Source organism: Anser anser (assembly GCF_964211835.1).
Source record: "Anser anser genome assembly, chromosome: 6".
NCBI classification, from domain to species: domain Eukaryota; kingdom Metazoa; phylum Chordata; class Aves; order Anseriformes; family Anatidae; genus Anser; species Anser anser.
In genome coordinates this window covers 13874926-13898526 of record NC_139726.1, presented here as the reverse complement: position 1 = coordinate 13898526, position 23601 = coordinate 13874926, and the positions used below count along the sequence as shown (strand labels likewise).

Genomic DNA, 23601 nt, shown 5'->3' with positions numbered 1-23601 from the left:
GCAATCAAAATGAATGCTAGCATAAAGCTGGGGAGAACAGAAGAAAGCAAACTGGAGAGAATTGGAAAAAAAAAAGTACTATTGCATTAGCTAGAATGTTATGATATCTTTTTTGTTCTCAAAATACAACATTTTTTGTACGTGCAGAGTTCAGCTGCCAGAGTTAATCTAGGCTTAGCTTGTCAGAAGAGGTATGTGTACATAGTGTGCATTCAGAGCTTGTTCTAAAATAAAAATAATATAGTCAAAGATCACTTTCTCTTCAGGGATGGATAGTCTAACAAGAACTACATTACACAGATTATTTGTATACTGACTGAGAATTAAGCTGACCTTGCTATGATTTATGAATTTCAGCATTAAAAAATCACAAGGCAGTAAAACAAACTATATCAGAAACAAATGATAGTAAATGAAATATGATTGTGGTTTTGGCCTTGTAGCAGTTTATGGTGTTTTGATTATATCATGCCCTTCATTTTTGTTACAAATACCAGGAAGTCAACTCACTAAAGTTCACTACGGAATCACCTTGCAATTTCAGGTGCAGCTGGGATTCTGTCAGGATCAAACTACAAGGTCATTTTAAGGAGATTCTTACTGAAATGTTGTGAGGTAGGGAATTTCACACACCCATGTTACAAGTGTTAAACTTCTAATCATCATGATTATCAACAATATGACAGATTTAGGGCCTGATCTTGGAGACTTTACAGAAGGAGATAACTTTATTGGAACTATCTTGATAGCCTAGAATCAAAAGAAAATAAAAGGACTGGAGAGAGTCATAGCAGGTGAGGTGGCCCAAAGGCAAGATCAGTTATACATGATCTTGGCATGTATACGTTTTTGGCATGTGTTTGTTTAATGCAATTAAAATTGTATTAAATGATACATATATCATTTTTGGCATGTATTTGTTTATTGCAATGAAAATTGCAGCATCATCATAACCATTTATTTAAAATATTGGATTACTTTATCATGAGAAGAAAATTAACAATATTTGCCTTAAATTACTTTAAATGTCACTTGCTACAGTTTAAGCCTACTAACTAGTTGCAAAGTGGGCATAGCAATCAGATTTTTCTCTTCCTTTTGCTTCAACCTGTTAAATATGAAAAAAATCATTATTTTTTCACTCTTCTGAATTGCTTTTTTCTTCAAAATAACACCTATTTTTTTTCAGTTGTTCCCCATAGGCCATGTTTCCTAATTGCCAGTCACTCTCTTTCTTCTTTGGCCTCTCTCCAGCTGGCCCACATTTCCTCAAGTGCACTGCTGAAGCAGATACATTAACTAAGGCTTTACCAGTTAGATGGAGGGTAGAAAACGTACCTTAGTGTCTTACAGATAAGCTTGGATGTGATTATCATACTGAAACCAATTATGTGAAAACTAGAATTATTGTGGAACAAGATAAAGCAGGAAATTTTTGCCAGAAAAATAAAGCAGCTAGCTAACATTATTGAGAATTTTGCTCACTGAGTTGAACATCGCTACCTAACTGAATAACTGCTGTTAGAGAGTGATTTGAGCATTCATGAAAAAAAAAAAATAATAAAAAAAATCATGTTACCAGATCTTCTGTCACTTCTTTAATAATTTTTTCCAGATGAAATTGTTGGCAAATACATTAAATTAATCATGAAAACTACTGGCTTTGATAGCAACCAGCATTCTAGCAGGGTGGGATCAGTACTTTAGAAAGATTTATCAATGAAAAAAAAATATATAATTTTAAGTATCTGCTTCTGCCTGCAGACTATAATTTACCTAACTTAGAATAAGGCTAAAAAGTCCTTCTGCAAATTAAAGAAGAGCATATTTTTACGCAATGAAAGCTCTTCATATTTAGACTGCTCTCTTCGTTGTTATTAATGCATTTTTCTCTTTTGAATGTTTAACTGGAACATCTATTGCAAATATTTGGAAGTCTCAATGCCCCCTTACCACTTAAGTGGCAGTAAAATTTTTATTTCCCAAACACCTTACAATTTATGAGAGGGATTTGGGGACCCAAATTTTGTAATAGAATTATTTATCATTATGATAGTATTTTACCCATGCTTCAGTGGTATACTGTATGGAATTAACTCTGGTATGACTGAGTGGCTAAAATCAGACTTTTATTACACCTACAATGTACCTTTGCGTTATTATGCTGGCAAATGTCAAAGTGAAGAAGGTCTGAATGTGAACTTGAATGGGCAAATCTCTTTTGGAAATCCAAGTGCTGTGTGAAGTGGATTGGATGGTAAAACAAATGGCTACAAAGTTTGTCTACCAAAATTGCTCTTCACTGCACTTGGCTACAGATTCTTTACTCCCTAAACTCACACAATATAACACTGCGCTGTTCATTAGATGCTGTATTTCAGCCCAGAGGTAACAGCCTCAAAAAAGTGGGTAAAGTGGTTATTGTAGGAAACCTGCAGGAATTTGTTCAATCAGTAAAGGTTATAAGGAAGTTTGTCTGTCTACAAATGTGCTAATGTAAGCATCGTATTTTTATGCCACCACTCTCAGTTACCGAGCTTGCTTAGAACATAATCCAGTAATGTGATAATACTGCTACACTGAAGAAAATTTTCGCTGTTGAGCTGAATGTTCATGTGTTAGTTTACACAGCATTCTTCTCTTCTAGAAAAGCCATGTTCTTGCGGTTGATAACCTAATACAGTCTACAAACAGCCTCTCCTTTTTTTTTCTCATGTTAATTTGATAAGAGTACAATATGCTTTACATTAGGGGATTAAGGAGAGTAATTTCAAAATAAGCATCCATTGTATCTCATTTAGATAACATCCTGACTTCTGTATTGTCTTTTAACTTTACAAGCTGTGTTACAGGCTTGTCAGAGCAATGGCCAAAGAATGGCTTTTTTGGCCATTTTTTGATCAATTACAGTTTATTGAAGAGTGTTGCATTTTGGCTTTTTCAAATCTTGTTTACTTGATTTGACATGATCATAAATGACAGCAGAATCCACATATATCATATATTGCAAATCTGCATCTGTACTACTGCTGTATGGATCATGAGAATTTGTAATGTAAATCTTGAACAAATTCTTTTAAGATGTTCCATCTACTCAGACTGAAAAAATGAAATTTACAGTAAATAAGGAACAAGCCCCAACACCGTCTATATTTTCTAAGAAGCTTTGAGAATTATGATTGCCCTTAATCATACAAAACACCTTTGTATAACTGAGATCTTCAACAAAAAGCTTTACACAACCTTTCAGAGAACAATAAATCAAACTTCTGACTTTTCAAAATTGCTTCTCTGCATCCAGGCATGAATTTCATCCTCAAGCTGGATTTCTTGAAGGGCAACAACAGACCTTTAGCTGCATTTTCTTCTGATCAGACTTTCAGCAACAGAAAATGAATTACTTTGATCTGAGTCACCTAACTATATTTATTCCCCTTATAACCCTTGTCCCTTTGTAAGGCTTTCCTTTTTCTATACAATGGTTCTCTAACATTTATAATGGAATTACAACCAGGTCATAAGACATACAAGGCCCGCTTTTCTCCTACCTTTTCTTCTTCTGTAGCAATCAATGTCTGTAAAAACATCTGTAAAATGCCAAATGGCAGATGATACAGATATAAATCACTACAGAAATGGTCAGATTGTTGGTCTTTGGACAGTTTCTATGCTGTAAAAACCAATTTCACATTGAATCATTGTGATCATCATTGTTTGAGTTGAACAGAAAAAGGAAGTTATCTCCCTTCAAGAACTGGTCTCTGCAGATAACAAATGATAGATACATACGTAGTATAGGGGGGAAAATCCTGTTTTTTCTTTTCTGCAGATCGATAGAAGACTTCAGTCTGCAAACCTCAAGCTTAAACTCTCATATGAGTCACTGTAAGTTAACTGGTAAAGTTAAAAACTGGCGTTGCTCATTTACACTGTCCCAGAAGCATACCTGGTCCATGGAAATAGATGCACAATGCCAAGTGGATACTATAATCCTGCCCATGGAAGCTAGAACTGTGAAGGCACAGATGCCAGCAGTCCAGGCAGTATAAATTGCAACATCTTTATGAGACCAGGGACTGTTCAATGTGTGGTTTAATCATTAGGTAAGATTAAATCACTCTTGCTTGTACTGTCCCTGGTTTAGTGAGTTTTATAGCATGCAAACTGGATCAGCTTCAACAAGAAGGACTAAATACATCCCTCGCCTTGCACAAGATAGTCTTTGGCTTTCACTGTTTGGAGTATTTTCCCCCTAGATAAGGGCTCCAATCACCTCAGTGGAGGAGGCAAGTGATCTCTGGTTTCCTACATGCTATATAGATCCTGTATTCCCTGAGACATCAGATAAAAGGATGAATCTTCTTTCTGTGAATTGAAAGAAATGACTGCTATTCTCTACTTCCATCCCGCTTTCAATTTATGGCGAAGGGCAGGATTTACAAGATACCTGGTTCCTAAATTGTTTCCTTTCAGCTTCCCAATGAACCTGTTGGCTTGCATAGATTCCGTTCAGAGAAGGGATCTGAGAATTTTACCAAATCTGGCTGTGAGGGCTTAATATGCTACTTGCCCTGAAGTCTGTCCAGCTCTTTTGGTAAAGGTTGTTTCTATCAAGAGGGTTGTAGATGCTAACGTTTGTGGTCTTAGTGTTTCCATTTAACAGTTATAAGGCTGGAAACAGGCAAACTAAATGGAAGATCCAAAATGTTTAATGATTTGTCTTTTCTTGACAAACGTTTTAACCAAACTAGTTATTTTCTTTTAAATTTAGAAAAGATCTTTATATAGAGCAAGCCTAAGATATTATAGTCTTGAGGCAGCTGCCACTTCCTTCCAAGAAAGGGCAGCCCTTCATGCTCTTTGGAAGGCAAAAATGCTATGGATTTGGCCATTGTGGCTGAAGATATCCATTATGTCAAATGCAAAATGCAATAGTCATGTCACGTCCATGCTAGATTCAGCTTGATGTAGTTCTGCCTTTTCAGTTTCCTTTCACAGAGCTTAAGCAATGTGGCCACCTGCTGAATCTCTCTTTTGATTAGCATGTAAAGAATCCTTTGTTTGGATCAGCTGGACTCCTTTGACTTCTCAGCACTGGAGGCTCAGCAACAGTTTCCTTGAGGCTTTTCTTAAATGTCTCCAAGGGTTTTCTGGGGATAATTTGGGAAGCTTTCAATTTGGGAAGAAAAGGAACTGAATTTTACCATCTCTACTTAGCTGATCTGTATTTTCTTACATTTTTGTATGATATTAACAGAGATAGAGCTGCACCTATACATTAGCACTGCAGTCTAAGCTATCATTTCTAAATACAGTCTGGATCACGGCAGAAAGAGCTGCAGTGTTAATGTATAGGTGCTCCCTGCAGAGTTCAAATTTCCTTAAACTTCAGGGCTCATATTTTAAATTGGTTAGAAATGAGTTTGTCGTTACAATACTTTCTACAATTCTTAACTCAGAGAGAGCTGTGAATCTTACAAAACTTTCAGTGCACTAAACCGTAGTTGGTTTCTCTGCCATTGAAGTTCTGTGCATCTTCATGGAAGCTTTGGTTCTTACTTCTTGTCAACAAACACGTGACAGGTAGAAACTAGAAGCAGTAAAGACTGTGGTGTGAAAGAAATTAAAAAAAAATCGAAACCTGTAATGAGGGGCTGTTCTGGAAATGGAATAAGGTTCAGCTAGGACTCTTACCTCTACTTAAAGAATAGCTTATCTGCCTTAAAATATAGAAGTCATTCTAACGTGATTGGAGGGCCCTGCCCACCTATCCCTGTTAGAGACTTCACTCAGTAAAAAGCTGTAATTAATGGGAACACCAACACGTAAAGATAATCAGCAAAATGGCTGCCAGCTTTTTTTTCTACACAGACTCCTAGTTCATGTAGCAAATTTCCAACAATCAAGCTCACTCTCATGCAGGTTTGGATCACGGGGAGGGTCTTGAGCTGCTACTGCTAGAAGAGGTATGAAAAGATCTTAGTCCAGATCTAGGAAATGTTGAGCAGCTCCCACAGCCACTATACGTTAGATGGTACCACGCTGGTGACTACTCCTGCCCTTACTTTAGATCCACACCACAGAGCTATTTCCTGTTTGTGTTTTGATGCATGTTTACTTTTAGTTCCCTGAGAAGCACGTTTTGTGTTCCAGTGAGAACTGGAGTCAATTTTTACTCGTATTGACCAATATTCATTCTAGCTTCATTTTTGTTTGATTCCAAATTTTGGCCATTGATTTGTCAGTACAGTTTGTTGCTCCTGGATATAACTCATTTGTACTCTGAATTCACTGAAGCAATCTTTTTCAGCGTGCTAGAGACATGGCTCTAGTTTGTTAGGCAGCTAGAGCTTTTATTCAAACCCCAGCTTTTGAGCTTAAGCTTTTTCTCAAAAGCTACTGATGATTTCCAAATCTAACAAACTAGTTTGCTGGCAACCTTGTTTTAGTTATATAAAAAGTATTTTAGTTCCAATTCTTATTCTGTTCCATGTACAAACATTTCATTCTAATTCTGCCAAACCTTTGCCACTCTTTTTCTAGTTCCTGTTAATAAAATGCATAGCTTCCTGGTCTGCATCCTGTTAGTGCTGACACAGGCTCCTAATATCAAGTACAGATTCATCCCTCCAAGGACAGGAAATGTTCTGCTTTGCTGATTCAAATCTGAGCAGAAATAACATGGCCTGAGAAAGTCTTAAGAGAGAAAATTTTAGCAAAGAATATGAGAGTTATGAATGTAACAGTCAGAGCTATAAATGAAAAGGAGAGGAAAATCTGGCTTGAAACTGGTCTGGAAGTCCTTGATAAATGGTAACAGTGATAGTAATGAAACAGCCTGAGAATTCAGCCTTACATCAGCAATCTTTCTTTGTATATTTTTCCTTCCTAAAGTTTTGTTCTTTTTGTTTGCTTGGGTTTTTTAAATTTATTCTATTCTGTATGACTTAATATAAATTGGTGTGAGGAAATCTCAACTGAATGTTATTTAACAAAGATTTTGCAAGTATTTTTGTAATTTAATGTTGCTGATAGTAGCTTGTGTGTGAAGTTGCCCCATGAGGATGACAACTTCAAATCTGTTTACCTTGTTGTTTGTGTCAATTTGTCTAAATGCTGTAAGGCAACTGAATCCATTAATAAGCAGTTAAACCATTAGACTGTGCTTAACAATGGTTGGATCTTGAAAATACTAATATTACAGAAACTACCTGTGGAACTGAGAACTTCTAGACAAGATGCTAAGGACTGAACTCTGATGTTCCTTTCCAGGTCATTGGATTGCTTTGGCTTAGAGGATGTGGTGATTCTGCGTGTAAAGACAGGCTATTATTCTTTAAACTGTGCTATATAGGGTGATTGCCATGCTAAATGTAGTTGAATTTCACAAATCAACAAATGGACCATAGCAGTCATTCAGCCGAAAAGAAAAATAATTTCAGATGGGGGATTTTACTGGGACATAAGTAGAGGCATAGCATAAGGAGATAAAAACTGAACAAGTGTGCTTGATAAAGGGAGACAAAACAAAGACAGATAAGTCCTCAGGTTCTTAAGTTTACAGTTTCTTTGAGTAGCTTAGCAAATCACAGTACAGTTGAGTGAAGTTCAGGGAGGTGCTTTGCACACCTACGTACAAAATCATTGCTTCTCTTTGCTAGACAAAACTGAACATCCTTCTGCTTAAATATGGTAGTGCAATGGATTTACTGTTTTCTTAGGGACTCTAGCTGATTTAGCATGACTGGGCAGGATGCTTTCCTTCCTCCGAGCTTGCTAATGGGCAACAGGAAGTGTTGCCTTCCTTCCCTGCTCCCAGCCTGCTGCCTCTGCAACATCCCCTGCCTTCAGTGACAGGGCTTCCTTGCCAGATTCCTGCACACGTATGCACACACTGCTTAAAAAAAAAGAAAAAAAGAAAAAAAGAAAAAAAGAAAAAAAGAAAAAAGAAAAAAAGAAAAAAAGAAAAAAAGAAAAAAAGAAAAAAAAAAGGAGGGGATAGTCCAGATATTTCTGATGGATGTAAGAATCATTTCTTTATTCTGATCTGTTATGTATCATGCATAAATAGCTGCCGTATTTTACCTAGTGGTGAGTGCATTTTGGTTGTGGTGGACTGTTCTATAAATAACTTTGTTATGATAATTATTATAGCAACATACTATTTGGGGCGTGTAGACTAATTAGAATTTTGAAATTGCAATTGAAATCTGTGAGAGTGAAGGAGCACTGGAAGAGGTTGCCCAGAGAGGCTGTGGAGTGTCCTTTCCTGGAGATACTCAAAACCCGCCTGGATGTGATCCTGTGGAACATGCTCAAGGTGACCCTGCTTGAGAAAGGAGGTTGGACTAGGCAATTTCCAGAGGTCCCTTCCAACCTCAACCAGTCTGTGATTCTGTGAAAAGCAGTAGTGTTGACACCTTTGGGCTTGAAATATATCAACAGTTTTGGTGCATTCCCAGTTGTGGGGACTTTTTGAGTTCTAGCTGTCATGTTCACGTTTCACCCCTGTAGTAATGGACTTCTCCCTCTGATGACTCAGAGGAAATAGTCTCCACCCAGTCTTTCACAGAATAAAAGACAGAAGTCCCTTATTTTTTTCCACAGCAGAAAATCACAGCGACTGTAGAGCAAGAATTTAATGTAGCCCCAAATACTAGCATAAAAATGTGATTAGACTGGATTTCATTTAGCTTGTGACCTCATTTGAAACAATTGTGACCTCACTAGTTATAACAGAGCCTGCTTTGGGAACTACTGCTTTATGTACTTCTAAAGAGCAGATCTGTATTTCTGAATTATATTGCCACCTTATAGCACAAAGCAGCATAGATTCAGCATGTCCTGAATCGAAGACTCGGGTTATTTAATGTCTGCATAGCCTAAGATAAGGGGAATGGATCTATTAGAGGCAGCGTTACCGACCTTCTCTCCCCTTTACCGTCTTCTTTGCATCAAGAGCTATGATTGTATTTCATTCCAGTGACTTCACACCAAATCTGGATTTACACTGGGATGACAGCAGAATTTGACTGCTATTCAAAGCAATGCTAATTTGTATTGTAAAATTAGCTTGTTTCTTTCTTGATTTTCACTAATTTACATAAAGTTACAGACATATATGATGCCTTAAAGGTGCATAAAAACAAACGCCCCTTTCCTGTAGAGATTACAATCAACAATAAGAAATAAAAACACAGTATAAAGAACTACTGCCAGGAGGAAATGGATTTTTTTCCATGGATTGTGCTTTTCTATGGGACATGCACCCAGTAATTTTTAATCTACAATCAGTCCAGGTTAAGTACTTTGTTTCTTTTAAAGATGTAAATAGCAACGCCTAGTGGATTAGCATAGAAACACTTTATGGAAGAAATGCCTCTTACAAAGGATTTGAATGAAGATAGCATTGTGATTTCTTCCAAAAATCTTATCAGAAAAGAATTCACAGCAGAGAAGAATAGCTCATGCCTTTTCATCACAGTTATTTTCAGAAAAACAAGTACTGAAGACAGATAAGGAAACTTTCTGGTAGATTATTCCTATTATCAAATAGCAACTTCACTCCACCCTTCCCTTGTATTTGGCTTCATACAGAGTGCCTGAAGCTACAGTTTTGTTGCAAGACTACCCCCAGAAAAATCCCCTGCCATTGTCAGACATGCTAACAAAAGAAAGAAATGTATACTTCTTACGAAGAGGAAGACTGTAATTAACTGCTATCCATCAAAATTAGGAGAGATACCTGTTTAGCTTGAATAAAAGTAAATGTACCTTTCCACTGTACCTTAACTGGCTGCGTGTGCTGAAACCGAGCCATGGGCCCATCCAGTAGCACTTTTCCTCAAGCAGAAGTTTCAGCTGAGATCTACATCCCTGTCCAATACTTAGAGAATTTCCCTGAAGATAAAGTAATTGTTTCAACTTGTTTTTAAGTCAGAGCTCTCGGTTTTTGTAATTCATACGTAGGTCATGTTGAAATTAAACGGATGTTTTATAATTCTTCCCACTGGCTTTTAGTCTTTGGATTCACTCAGAAAGGGGCCTGTTCCCACTAATGGAAGAGCTTTGCTATCAGCTCCAAGGACAACAACTTCTGTTCTGTCCCCATCACCACTATGTTTCCTCTGCTGAAGGAAGATAGGACTCAGCATCTGCTGGATAGATTCACTTGAATAAAAAGCCTGCAGCATAAACCCACAGATCCTGTAGCTTGTATGCATACAGAATCCATGGTTAATGTAATTATTTCCTTAATTACTAGAAACTCATAATTCCTGCAGTTTTGCAGGGAAATTGAGTACATGCATCAAACGTAGATGGCCAAAGTAAAGAAAGACAAATAAAATACAAAGAATACAAATACAAAGACATGTTGTCATACATGCCTTCTCAGTGAGTGATACCTACAGCAACATGACGTGTATTAATGGGGTAGTCAAGCCCCAGAGGCTACATGAGTCAGATCCCAGTGTAAGGATAGGCCATTGAGAAGACAATCAATAGCAGCTCAAGACTGTGATTTCTTACCTCCTGTGATCCTATGACACATTTACACTGGGACCAGGAAGCAGGCTTAGGAGGGAGGCTGGTTGGAGCAACAGGCTGCAGAGGAACAATGCTGTCCCTTGTTCCCTACTCCCCCAAAACAAGCAATGAATGAGAGTGGCAGTGGTGGAGAAGTGCTGTTCTTACCCACCAGACAATGAGCTAAGGCAGCAGGCTGTATAGGAATGTCTCCTTACACATGTTCAAGTCCTCGGAAACTTAGAAGCACAGCAACAATTCGTCTATGTCAGGGTATTCTCAGAAGCATGAGCAAAAAGCATCCTCTCACTATTCCTTTCTTTGGGACGAGGCAGCAGCTTGCTCCTTGCAGTTTCCATAGAAAAGGCGGTTCAGGCCAGACAGAAGATCCCGCAGACCAGATTTGGCCAGTGGGTTGCATGTTGAGCCACGCTGGTGCAGAATTTTTAAAAGCAATCAGTGTTAGCCTGACAGCATCCACTGTCAGTGCTATGAGTTTGGCCGGTAGTGAGAGCTTTTGGAAACCACTGTCCTTATCTGGCCATAAAGACTCCTGCTCTACCCTTGATCTTTGTGCACACCTTCTCTCTGCAGTAGTACGCTCCGCTCATAGCAGGCCTACACAGTCCTATCTCTACAATCACAGACACTGGGCAACATTATAAAGGAAACTGTCATCGCCCAAGAATTTAACATGCAGCTTATGGCTTTTGGAGTCATCAGTCCTTAGTGGAAATGAACAAAGACCAGCATGAGCAAGCTTAAGAATTACATTGAACTCCTATTTCTGACAACGGTAGCCAGTTTCATTTATCCTCTGCTACCTCATTTGTAGTTATGACTCGTCTCCATTCTGGAAGAGAAACCCAGAGGTCAAAGCACAGGATTAGGAGTTTGGTAACTTAACTGCAGTCTTAATGCTAGGTCTTGCATACTGTGGCACTGCAGAGATGGTTGCACAGCGTTATGAAGGAATGGGTTCTGCATCACAGTGCTGAGGTGGGAAAAGTACCGCTCAATTGAAATTGATGCTGTGATGCTATGGTGCAGTTTTAATGAGAAAAATACTATAATCTATATGTTCCTGTCAATTGGGAATGCACCTTGTTTGTAAGGCTACAAGAGTAGAGGGAATGTCCATCATTCAACTTTAAAGGGCAGTTTTTGAGTAAAAACAGCTAAGGTTTTGGCTGGCTGACACTGAGAAAACCAGGACTGAAGGAAGCTGGAAATTAGATCACAGTAGTAGCAAAAATAGATGACAGAGCAGAGCTTTGAAAAGCCCCTCAGAGGGAAAGCTTTGGGCCAGAAAGGAAGTGAGAGGAATGGAGGGTGCTGCTCATTAAGGGCAGGAGATAGGAAACAATGATGCTATTGTGGCAGTGCAGCCGATGAAGGTCAGAGAAGATAAACTCTATTTTGCCTGGTTGCAAAACACTAATGCAACTTTGGGAATTTTTAGTGAAACAAAGAGTTGGGCCAAGGGACATTGTGGCCAGGGAGTGTGGTGTATTTGTGTGAATTGTAATCTACAGTGCTTTCATTTTTCAAGTGAAAAGCAGTGCCTTCAGCAACTCTACGCAGAGCATATCTGGTTTATATCTGCTTTATATCTGAAGAATTAGCTATAAAGCTGAAGATCTGGAAGAAAAATCTGTCCTAGCTCTGGTAGCTGGAGAAGTCACCGCTGGACATGGAACAGGCAGCAAGGCTATCAGGGCTAGCTCTCAGGAAGAGAGACAAAGCTGAATACTTCCACCCTTGAATACAGGCTTCTGTGAGCCCCCACTTGAAGAACTGTGCCCAGTCTTTAACTGGACATTAGAGACAAAATCTGAAGAGCAGAGGACCATAGCTGGGTCTTGTGGAAGTAATGGGGACAAGTCCTAATGGGGCAACCACATTAACTTGCTTTTGCAAAAGTTGCTTATAGGAACCTATCTCCTAGGAAACAGTAAGTATTTGTCTGAATTAACATTCTTTACCTAGCACTAGATGTATATAGAATGTGCCTGGGTTCGCTGCTGTTTAGATTTCCCTCCTTTAGCATTCCTACAGCTTGCCAGAAAGTCTGCTTCTGCAGAAACATAGGTTAATTAAACACATCCGCCCATTAGAGCAAGGAGAGAACATTACAGTCTGGCCCAGAGCTACCTTCTTCAGCTGTCAGCACTGAAAGACACTTGGAACCACAAGTTAGTCCTCAAGCAAAACTAGTTTCAGCAGAAACTGCTTGTTTTAATGAACACAGCAGGCCTTCCCCAGATGTACAGTTTGAGCTTGTACTTGCCTCACTGTACCAAGTTCCAGCAAGAAATGTACCAGTGGTATTTTGCAAGTCTCACGATCCAAGATATTTGGATCTTTACAGTGCCATGATTAACACATAATGAGGAATGTTGGAAAAAAAATGTACCTCGCCTGCATTGCTAACTCCACCTTTTATAATTAATACAATTTAAGGTAACTGATACAGGATTTTTTCCGTCATTTGTGACATTCCTCAGCTTTGTACCGCTCACTGTGCTTGCACAATAGAATTAAACTGGTCAACTACCTCATCGTGTGTTTCTTTTCACTTTCAGTGCCATTTGCTGGTTGTAATGTGTAAGCAACATACTACCACAAATACTTTCTCAGTTCTCCAAATGAAATGTACATAATACCATAATTATTGTATTAACTCTTCAGAGTATCTGTATGTCTGTACCTCAGTTTCCTTCCTGCTGTCTTACAGGGAATGAAGGAAGACAACACGTACCTTTCACAAACATTTACTGTTGCCATGTGTATAATCCCCACCACTGCAAAGAACTGACATTCCTAAAATATTTCCTTTCTGTGCTGAATCAACAGCAGAAGGCTGTGATAGGCCTATTAACGAGCAATGACTAATAATGAGATTACTGAGGCAGGCAAGACACATGGAGGTTTTCACTGAAAGTAGATTCTTAAATAAATTTAACAGTTAAAATATGATGTCCATTTAATCATTTAGACTGACTGCTCTCTTCAACAATAGAGGAAGCAAGTCCAAAATTCAAGGCCCATCTTTGACAGAGTTCTTCTCGAATGAGATAATATATTATACATCATCCATTCTCATTCAGATTATCCACAAGCTGATCCATCCTTCACTCCTATTAACTGAGTGGTTGCTGCAGAAAATGATTCTCTGCCCATGAACTGTATGTGCATTCATTTAATTTCAACTGTTTTATTTAGTTTTGATCAGACACACAGACCACAAAGACTTCTTTCTATTCCCACCCTGGAAGAGAACACCTAGGCACATTGTAATTTCAGACCTTCTTTTTACCAAATATTAACCTATGCTTGATTAAAATTTGCAGTTTCTCAGGCATTAGTACCAACACATTTGGCCGGTTAGTCATAGGAACTGTCAATAAAAGGGGACATGAGCGAATAGCCACAGAAATGTTTTCAATTGTTTGCTTTGCTTTCTTGGGTTTGGTTTCAAAGTCTGTGAGGTCTCATCTCCTGTCCACCTTGTACTGGACAATTCAGACAATTTGTGCCTGGCTTTCAACAACCCCTTTGAAAGGCAGCATCTCTAAGACCTGATAGATGGGTGCTGACACAGTGCTCCTGCAAACTGTTGCTCACTTGGCATCAGGCTGTTTTCCGAAGTCTGTGAGGAAAACACCTTATTCTCTAACAGAAACTGAAAGCAAAGCTGGAGCAACACTCCAATGACACCAATGACAGCTGGCCACTGATGACAGAGCCCTAGTGACAAGTATAAAATATGCTTTTTAAAGAGAAGATAAACCCAAAAGGAAAACAACATGGCCCTGGCGAGGAGACAGGATGGCGTTTTGGAACATGTCCCCAGGACTTGCTACCTGGAACTGTCTGCATAACCCCCAGTTTAGCAGGCAAGATGCGACTCTCTCATTTCTTTGCAAGTACAACATGTTACATTACTTTGAGTTGTTGCTATAAATACAGTATGCCAAAGCTTATTTAATGATTTTACCACCTAGGAGTGTTATTTGCATTCAATAATGAAGCAGTTGAAATTTTAAGGTATTTTGTTGTTAAACTGCAAGTTGGAAAGGCTGCTTGCCCAGATTCCCCTTTCATTACATATGGCAAAAGTCCTTACAGAAATCTAGGAGCTGGCTACAGCCTTGTGCTGCTTGTCTCACATGTAGCAAAAATATTATATGACACAAAGCATTATATAAGCCTGTGTAACAGACAGCTATGTTTAAATCCAGGTTTAATAGGGAACAATGTATGGTAATGTTACTGCTCTGTTTCTTCTCCTGAGCCTCTCTCTGTCTTGTGCCTATGTACATATTTTCTGGGCCATTTATTCTTCCCTGTACTGAAGAATATTATTAAACAGGTAAGATAGTGAGTACTGGAAAAAAATATTTATGTCCCATCAACACAAACAAAAACATGGAGTGCACTCAAAAAGCTATAAAGCTGTTGGAGCATGACATTAGCCTGAACACAGGAACTATTTGTTTAAACAAGTTTTCAAGGTTTGTACATCTTTATGTACCAGTTTATCCTGAGATGATACAGCATATCGTTCAGAATTGCATGTCTAAGCAGATATTTCTTAAGATGCAATTTCTTTGTGCTTCAGGCTACATTTTCATTTAGTCATGACAGCATAACAAGCAGTCTATCTCTTGCATTCTGTGGGGCAATAACTTTACTATGCTCCATTTAGTAAAGCTATGGATATTAAGTGGAACTACTGTTGAGAGTATGAAAAAAGAGTATTGCTACATTGATATCAAAGAGATTGCCGTGAGTTTTAAGTGTGTTCCTTATCCTTATCCTTTTTTTCTTTTTTTTTTTTAATTTTTCCTCCGGAGATCTGTTTGAGTATATTTTTAAAGTTCAGGATTACTGTAAGCAAAATGTATGCAGACGCTATCCGAAGCTATATCTGAAAAGGAAAAACTAAAAAAGTCCTAAGCATGAAAAACTTTTGCAAATATTTCAGCTGCTTATGTGAAACAAAACATGATAATCTAACACAGAATTGAGAAAAAGTATTTTAATAATTTAAGGAGTTTGCTCAACTTTAGAGTTGTCTGGTTTGATGATTAAAATACAGAGCAAGGAACCAGAAGACATAACCTCTATTTTCAGCATTAGCACTGACTCACTGTGTGATATTAAGTAAGTCACTTAATTTAACTGTCTCACTCTCCATCTCACCTGTAAAATGAGGGAACCTACCTCACAAGTTCTAAGTGAGATTAATTAATTAAACGTTTGCTGCACACCTAAAAGTTCTTGGATGTAAGGTGGTGGAAAATGTATTATTAAACACATATATAAACAGGATACAAGTGCAGAGCTGGGTGGTTTCTATAAAGGAAACTCATTTCTCTTTCATCTCTGAATTTTTTAAGCATGACAACAAAATAATTAACTACAGGAAAAACTGTGGGTGAAGCCCTTGAAAAGAGTTTATAAATTGAACATAAAAAACCATAGCCACAAACTAGACACTGACTAAACTATAACTAAGAAAAAAAATATGATTCCTTCTTCAATAGGGCCCAAAATTAAAGACAAAGGTGACTTTTTCTCTTATGATCCAGAAGTAAATTTACATCTAATGACAGTGAAAGGCAGCAGATTTAAATGTGGAGAAAAGAAATGTTTCTTAAAGAAAAGACATTGTTATTGAACTCATTGCCACAGGACATCATTGGAATGAAGATCTCAGTGAATTCAAGAAACAAACGTTTATATGGAAATGTGAATATCCATTGTGATATTTTACAAAATGAAAGAGTTAAAAAACACCTGTGTTGCAGAGCACAAGTTAACTGTTGGCTGATATGCGTTGAAAGAATCTGCTGAGAAGCTCTTTGAACAGCTGGACACCCTGGGTTTACCTGCAGCTGTGCCAGAGCACCTAGCACTGGTCACTGGGGAGGCAAAACTCTGGAGCTGGTGGGCCTGTGGCCACATCTCGTTCAGCAACACCAGCGCTCCGTCAGCTAGGCCGCACAGCTCACCTTCTACTCTGACCATTACTACATTGAGAAAATGGCGGGTTTGTTCTGTTGCAAAATTAACTATGTCAGTGACAGAAGAGGGTCCAGCAACTTTTAACTAAAGAGGATTTTCTGCCTTCCGTTCCCTCAATGGCAAGCTCACAATGCAGCTGAGATAACACAAAGCAACAATTTTTACTGACATTGTTCTGTGGCCTTATGAATAAGCTGATCAAAACCACAGCGGGCAAAGGAGAAATAGATAAAGTAGTGTGATCAATGACACATTCGAAGATTACATGTTTCCTGGACAATTGCTTGCACCCAAGATTGTTTGGGGAAAGGATGCAACTCATCTGCACTTTTCTGAAGCCTGTTATTGTTATCTTGTATATTCATAAACATCACTGCTGCTTTCTGTTGGTCCCACTCCAAACAGAGTGAGGCCTTTACATGAACCATGATTGTGAACTTTTCACAAGGCTTTGGCATGCCGCTGGTGTGTGTTACTCTGGCAGGGGCACATGCACAGGAAAATTCATGTGTTCTGTCCCCTTAAAAGCAGCCTTCTAGGTTAAGAAATAATTTAAATTATACCATTTAGTAAATAAAAATGCAAGTGCGTTGTTAACCTTCATTGTAACATTATTTTACTCTGCGAATTCCAGAAAATACTAAGCTATTCATCTACTATAAATGTAATTATAAATATATATTTGATATAGCTAATAAGTTTCTACCCAGTTAGCATTGCAGAGACATCCAGACAAAACCTTAGGTCCTCCACCAAGAATGGCAGGACCTTTCCATTTAGCTCTTCTTTCCCTCTGTATTACAGAGCTAAAAGACCAAGATGGAGAAGTAACAACAACAGCAAGGGTTATGTAGTTATATTAAAAGGAAACAATGACTCACTGTTAATATGTTTACTTGGCCTGTATGCTTCAGGATGAGTGAATATTAGTATAGAAATCTAGTTCTTTTATTCTCTTTTTATTTAGCTTATTACTAGCTAGTACTACTGCCTCGGTTAAGTCAAGTAAGACTAAGAACAAACAAGAGGTGCTTGTCACCCAGCATTACCACAATGCCACGTGCTCACTCCGAGCTGCTTGTGTATACATTTTAGCAGCTGTTTTTTCCTGTCTGTCCACAGCGAATGGGTAGGTTGCCTCACAGAGTACGTGCGCCTTGTCCTTTTCCTGCACCCAGCCCGTATCTGTAACCCTCTCTCTGCAGCCTGAGAGCCTTCCCCATTGCTGCTATCCCTCTTCTCACCCCAGCTGGGCCAGGGAGCTCCTTTTTCTTCTCACCTCAGTGACAGAAAATGAAAGCAAGTTCTCCTTTCACGTATATTTCTGTCCCTGGCTGCACACACATAAATACATAGGTGATCTTTCTTCAGTGCCACATTACAAGCTAGAGAGATCATCTGCTTTCTTAGCTGATACTCACTGTGCTTAAGGAGGGCGTTCGTCCTAGAGCAGCAGTTTCTCAGGGAGCGTGAATCAGGCGGGCAGGCAAAGGATGGCAGGGGCAGCTCCGCTCCTGTTTCCAGACCAATTCACCCGGTGACTGTGGCTGGACTCCTCCTAGTGCCTCACGGAGCTGCAAGAAAAGGGAAGGGCTCAGGATATGATATCATGCGCTCGTTCTGAAAACAAGGAAACTGTTGTAGATGATTGAAAAAGTAACAGCTTCAAAATTCCTCAATGGCCAATAACAGAGAATTACTTTCCTGCTTCGCCTTCCCAACCCTCTTCAAAAACCGTTTCAGTAAATAAAAGTGACAAATTTAGGAAACAATATTTACCTTATGACTAGGAATAGCCAAAGAGATGTATTAGAGCTGAGCCACCTCAGAGCACTGTTGTGTTCCCTGTCGCGGTCTGTTGTCTGTGCGTACGCCACATCTCAAGCTCTGACCTTGCTGCCCAGAAAGATACGTTCCGGCAAACACACATTGCCAGCTCCCTGCAGCCACAGCTGGGTTTGCATAAGCAGCAAGGACTCCCAATCATCCACTCCTTGGCAATACCCAGACCTGTTTATTGCCCTTTCCAGTGAAAGTAATATCGTCTAAAGCACCTAAGTGACTTAGGAATCCAATTAATATTTTCTAAAGCAATGTAAGCAAACAGGCTTGTAAATCTCCTGGAAAGTCAATGTGATTTTGTGCAGATTTGCTAGGGTGAGTTTTACTCCCTCGATCTCTTTCTACTTGCAAACCTACTTTAGAAATAATAATCCATTTGCAGGGCTATATTATTATAAATTTATTCCACAGACCATCATTTATGGCCTTTAAAAAAGGAATCAGTAAACACTTGAAGCAAAGCAGATGTCTGAACTCAACACAATTGTTCCTAACCTGAATTTATCTTTGAAGTATGCTGTTTCTGTTTCATATCTGAAGAAGCACCTGCATGCCTAAAAGCTTATCTATTTTTTTTCCAACTTTATCAATTGGACTAATAAAGGAGTCGCTTATTTTTCTCTCCAGTTGCCAAGCTATTTTTATTTCTGTTGTAATCTCATAAAACACTATCAGAAGAAAATTTGCTACAGCCTTCGAGCACACAACATTTTTACGTTGTTTGGAATTGCTAAGTACTCTACTATGGCATTGTGCTTGCCTTTCAGATTTCTTTTTCTGTGTTAAGTTCCCATGATTTTTTTCATGTAATTCATCCCAGATTCAGCATTAAGACCACCCATGAGTGATATATTGTAGTTTACTGTCATTTTCAAGCTCCTGTATTGGCCTTTGGCTTAATGGCTAGGGTTTGGGGGAACCTTATCATATTAAAGCAGTTCGATGATTTGGTATTTTGTGTTTCAGTACTTGTCAGACAAATCCTTCTACTGTGCTATGCAACAGGGTGTTGCTCTTTCAGCTCTATTGTTTGAACAGAAATATTTTGCTGCCGGATTTCTTGTTCTGTTTGTGTGCTTTGTTAGTGGACTTTCAATTTCAGGAACTTGTTCTGTCTAGGAGCATAGTGGAAGAAGAATACTTTGTAATATTCATAATATTTATTAAACAGATGATAGTATTATCAATGCTTGTTTATCCAGTGGTGATGTGTTGCCTAAATAAACCTTTTAAAAGCAGTAGCAGTGAAATAAACAGGAACACAGAACCATTTTCTTCATAAAGACTCCAGGGGCTTTTCTAATTGCTGGTATTTCTGATTCAAGGATTAATCGTCTTTAGTTGTTCCGTGTAGTGAAGGACATTGGAAATTGCACAGACATAAGAAATTGTGAGGTTGAGGAGTGTGACTTAAAATCACTAATACATTTAATTTTATAGAGTTTGAGAAGTCCCCTCTCAAAAGCTGGGATACAGTTTACATTACATTTCTGCAGGAAACAAAACAGGTGGTAGCTTGGAATATTCCAGCCGAGGATATTCACAAGACAACACACATTAGTAACAAAGCCTTGAGTCCAGGCAGATGAAGCAAGCCTGAAGTAACCACAGGCATGTTGATACTGATTCTCTTCTTGGTTCTCCACTGATTTTAACATTTATCTGACTTCATCCTGAATTACTTCAGCGCAAGCAAGATGAAAAGCAGACCAGTTCTGCATGGCTCTGGTTTGTTTTGTGGTATTCCTTTTTTTCTCTTGCCAGAAGACCATCTTTCTTAGATTCTTGCTTCCTCTCCCTATTTTCCTTCAATTTAGAATTACTGAATCATTAAATAATTTTGATTAGAAGGAACCTCTGGAGATCATCTGGTCCTTTCCCTGCTTGAAACAGGGCTAACTTCAAAGTTAGGTCAGGCGGCACAGGGCCATGTCCAGTCTGGGTGTGAATCTCTCCAAGGGTGGAAATTCCAGTTGCACAGGGCATCCCCTTTGAGGGTTCAGCCACCCTCACTCTGAAGTCCGTATGGAGGGTAACTCATGTTACTCTGTGCATGTATAAGACTGTGGATGCTCCCCCACATTAGCATAAGGTACCTGATAGTGAACCTGGATGGAGAAGTAGCTTGGGAAAGACATAGGAGGAAACTACAGTACGTGGAAATGAGGGAGGGAAAAAAAAAAAAAAACAAAAAAAAACACCAACACCACCAACAAGGTTTTACTTTTACAGAAAGCAGGAGGAGAGAAAGTGTTGAGTAGAATGAAAAGGGATCATGTCAGGAAGAAAACAAAGGCACATTTCACAGGGCAGGGAAGGTTGTGTGTGGGAGGATAACTTGGGTGATCAGAAGGCAGCAGGACCATAACTAAACTGGTCGCCACCTCCAGATTTGGGTACTTGTCACATCCCTAAATAAATTTCCAGCAGTGTTTCATAGCTAAAAAATACCTTGACAGTTCTGGCATGAAGTTGATTACAGGTGCTTGCAGATCATTTTGCTTACTTAGGTTGCCTGTGCAATTTCAGTGGGATAGTACACTTCATGTTTAAGATATTGCAGACATTTTGGTCTTCTACTGCGTTCTGTTCCAGAGAAGTTGGCCTTTTGGTAGCAAGTGGTACAGGTCCTGCAGCATACAAGCACAGACACACCTGATATTTGTACTGGGGTTATGTCTATAGACAACTCCAGTTTAGATCACAATTAATCCTCTCAGAGGTCTCTTGACTGAAAGGTGCTTTATAAACATATGCTAAGATTGATGCTCATGACATATGTTGAGATTGTTTCTCATGACAACGCCAAGGAGTCAGAGCAGTCATGAGAAATTTTAGTTGAGTACTATGATGTATAAATCATTTTCCAACATTAATAAAAAGGAAAAACATAAATTGAAGAAGAATTACTTTTCCTTTGCCGATTACTTCATTGCTCAGGAAAAATTCAGTGTGACTGTTAAAATTGCTTTCAGGTGCCCAAGAGCAACACTAGCTGCAACTGCCTTTTGCAGCATTATTAAGCAAATAGGAATATGGATACATGCAAAGAGGGAAAAAGTCTTCAAGACAGGTGGGATGAGTTTGTGTTCCTAAGAACTAAAGTCTAGGTGATTAAGAATGCGAAATCATTATTAGTGATGTAAACATGTTAACTGATGAATCCTCACAATACTGTTTTGAAGCAGGGAAGGCTTATGCCTTGTTTTGACAGACGGAGAAACACGGACAGAAAAGGCTAAGTTCTTACCAGGATCCTTGCCAGCTTCTTTCAAAGTAATTTCCAAGGAAGATCTTCCCCTGCAGAAATCTGGTACTACAGACATCTCTCCAACTTTGCCTCTGGTACTGCAGGAGAACAGAGAGGGTCATAGTTGTTAATGCTATTGGCCTGGCCTTTTTTGGAGTTTGGACTGGATTATAATCTGAGCAGAGAACAAGCAGAAACAACCTTTTCTATATAATGACTCAACTTGCCAGGGGAGGATTAGTCAAAGGAAATTTGTGTCTGTCTGTGCTAGTTAGAAATATATACCCATCAATGTGTAAGTCAAAGCAATGCAAACTCAAAGCTGTGTAGGGCAGCAGGAGTGGAAACCTGAGTTGAGCAGTCATAGCTTTTTTGCTGTTGGCACTCCAACATCAACAGAAGTAAAAGGAGAGGAATCCTAGGCCGATTTCCAGCATTGTAAGAGACCTTAGGCCTGAAGGATACCAGGTATTGAATCTCACCTCTCCCATTTGCCGTTTTCACTCACAGTCTGTGCAAGGCATACTCCAAACTGTCCCCAACATACACTCTCTTTTTCCTTAATCTTGGGTCAGTACAGGATTGCTGATTTTTCCTAGAACTTTTCACAAAGGAAATCTGGGCTAAATTTTATGTAACTTGAGATTCATTTTATACTGCCCTATTAATTAGTAAAGTGGTTGGGTGGTACCAGAACCTCACAGTAGCAAAAGTAAGTGAAGATTTAAGAAGTAGTTACATTCCCATTCAATAAATATTCATGAAAATGCTTTTTCTTCACTCTGGTAATTGACCCCACTTGCGTCAAGTACTTCACAGGCCTACTTCAGCTTTGCCATTGCTTCTTAGAAGTGTCTGGAATAGAAAGACTTGATTACTTGTCGGCTAAAATAAATTCAGTTAAATTTTCCCTAATACTGATAAATGTAGCCTGAATGTTGTCAGCAATAGGGTTTGGGTATATCTGTGTTCACACAGCATTTGGAAGAGGCCCAAACAGCAAAATTTTCTGGAAGCTCTCTTCATTGGAACTTCCCTGTACAACAAAGTATTTTTGGAAAAAAAAATTGAGACCAGCAGGACCTCAGCAGTGTAACTGTGTGCATTCTAGTGTGCCTAGAACTTCAGGAGTTTAAAACTATGAATTCTATCATGATTATAAAGGTTGCTAACAACTCTGTCTGGAGAAGTGCCTTCATTAATCTTTATAATGCAGGGGCTATCATATACTCTGTATGTTCACTACTTGTTAATCCTAGGAGGTTTATAAAGTCCCTGCTTCCAGTGTGCTTTGATGAACCAATAAACTTTGCAAATTCAACCCCACACAACATCAGCCTAAAACACTGGACCCAATCTCTGGGTCCCAAGCTCCTAACACAATCTTAACAGTGTTTAGATAACTACTTCTATATAATTTTAAAGACACATAGGTGGACTGAGAATCCATCAGCATAGGATGTGGGCCTGGAACTGGTGAATCAGAATGGGAGAACCCCCTGCTTGCTTATTCGTGGTTTTCTCAGTTTTACCAAGGCCTACAAGTTTCTAGGTTGGCCCGTTCAGAGTGAAAAGGGAAGACAAAAGCCAAAACCAAAACCACTTGTGTAGCAAAGGATTTTCTTTATCACCAACCTTAAAAAAACCTCTCAAGTTACACATCTTTGCAAAATAGCAAGTCATTTGTCTTTTCTCAGTCTGATCGCACTACTGTGGCTTCCAAGTTTTATCAGCATCTCAGGTGAGATAGAATGCCTCCTGTTGCTCTCTCCAGATTATTTGTCTTAATATTTGGCAATGATTTGCTCTCATCTATGGAGAAGCTTCCCTCTTTATACATAGACTGCTTCCTTTTGTCATTTACTCCAGCCAAAATACTCCAACTCCTTCTGTGCAAATTAAATTAGTCATTTTGTGGGGCTGGGGTAGGAGTGAGAGACATTTGGAGA

General features: G+C 38.9%; 1 protein-coding gene across 1 annotated transcript in view; it reads right to left on the bottom strand.

Annotated features, from left to right (window-relative positions):
• Positions 1-18474, bottom strand: part of RALB (RAS like proto-oncogene B) — a 45561-nt gene extending 27087 nt beyond the window's left edge. The window contains exons 1-2 of the mRNA XM_083842010.1: positions 18340-18474; positions 17982-18134 (exon numbers count right to left, since the gene is read on the bottom strand). The gene's annotated coding sequence lies outside the window, so the exon portion shown is untranslated. The remainder of the gene's footprint in view (positions 1-17981; positions 18135-18339) is intronic.
• Positions 18475-23601: the final 5127 nt, after the last annotated feature.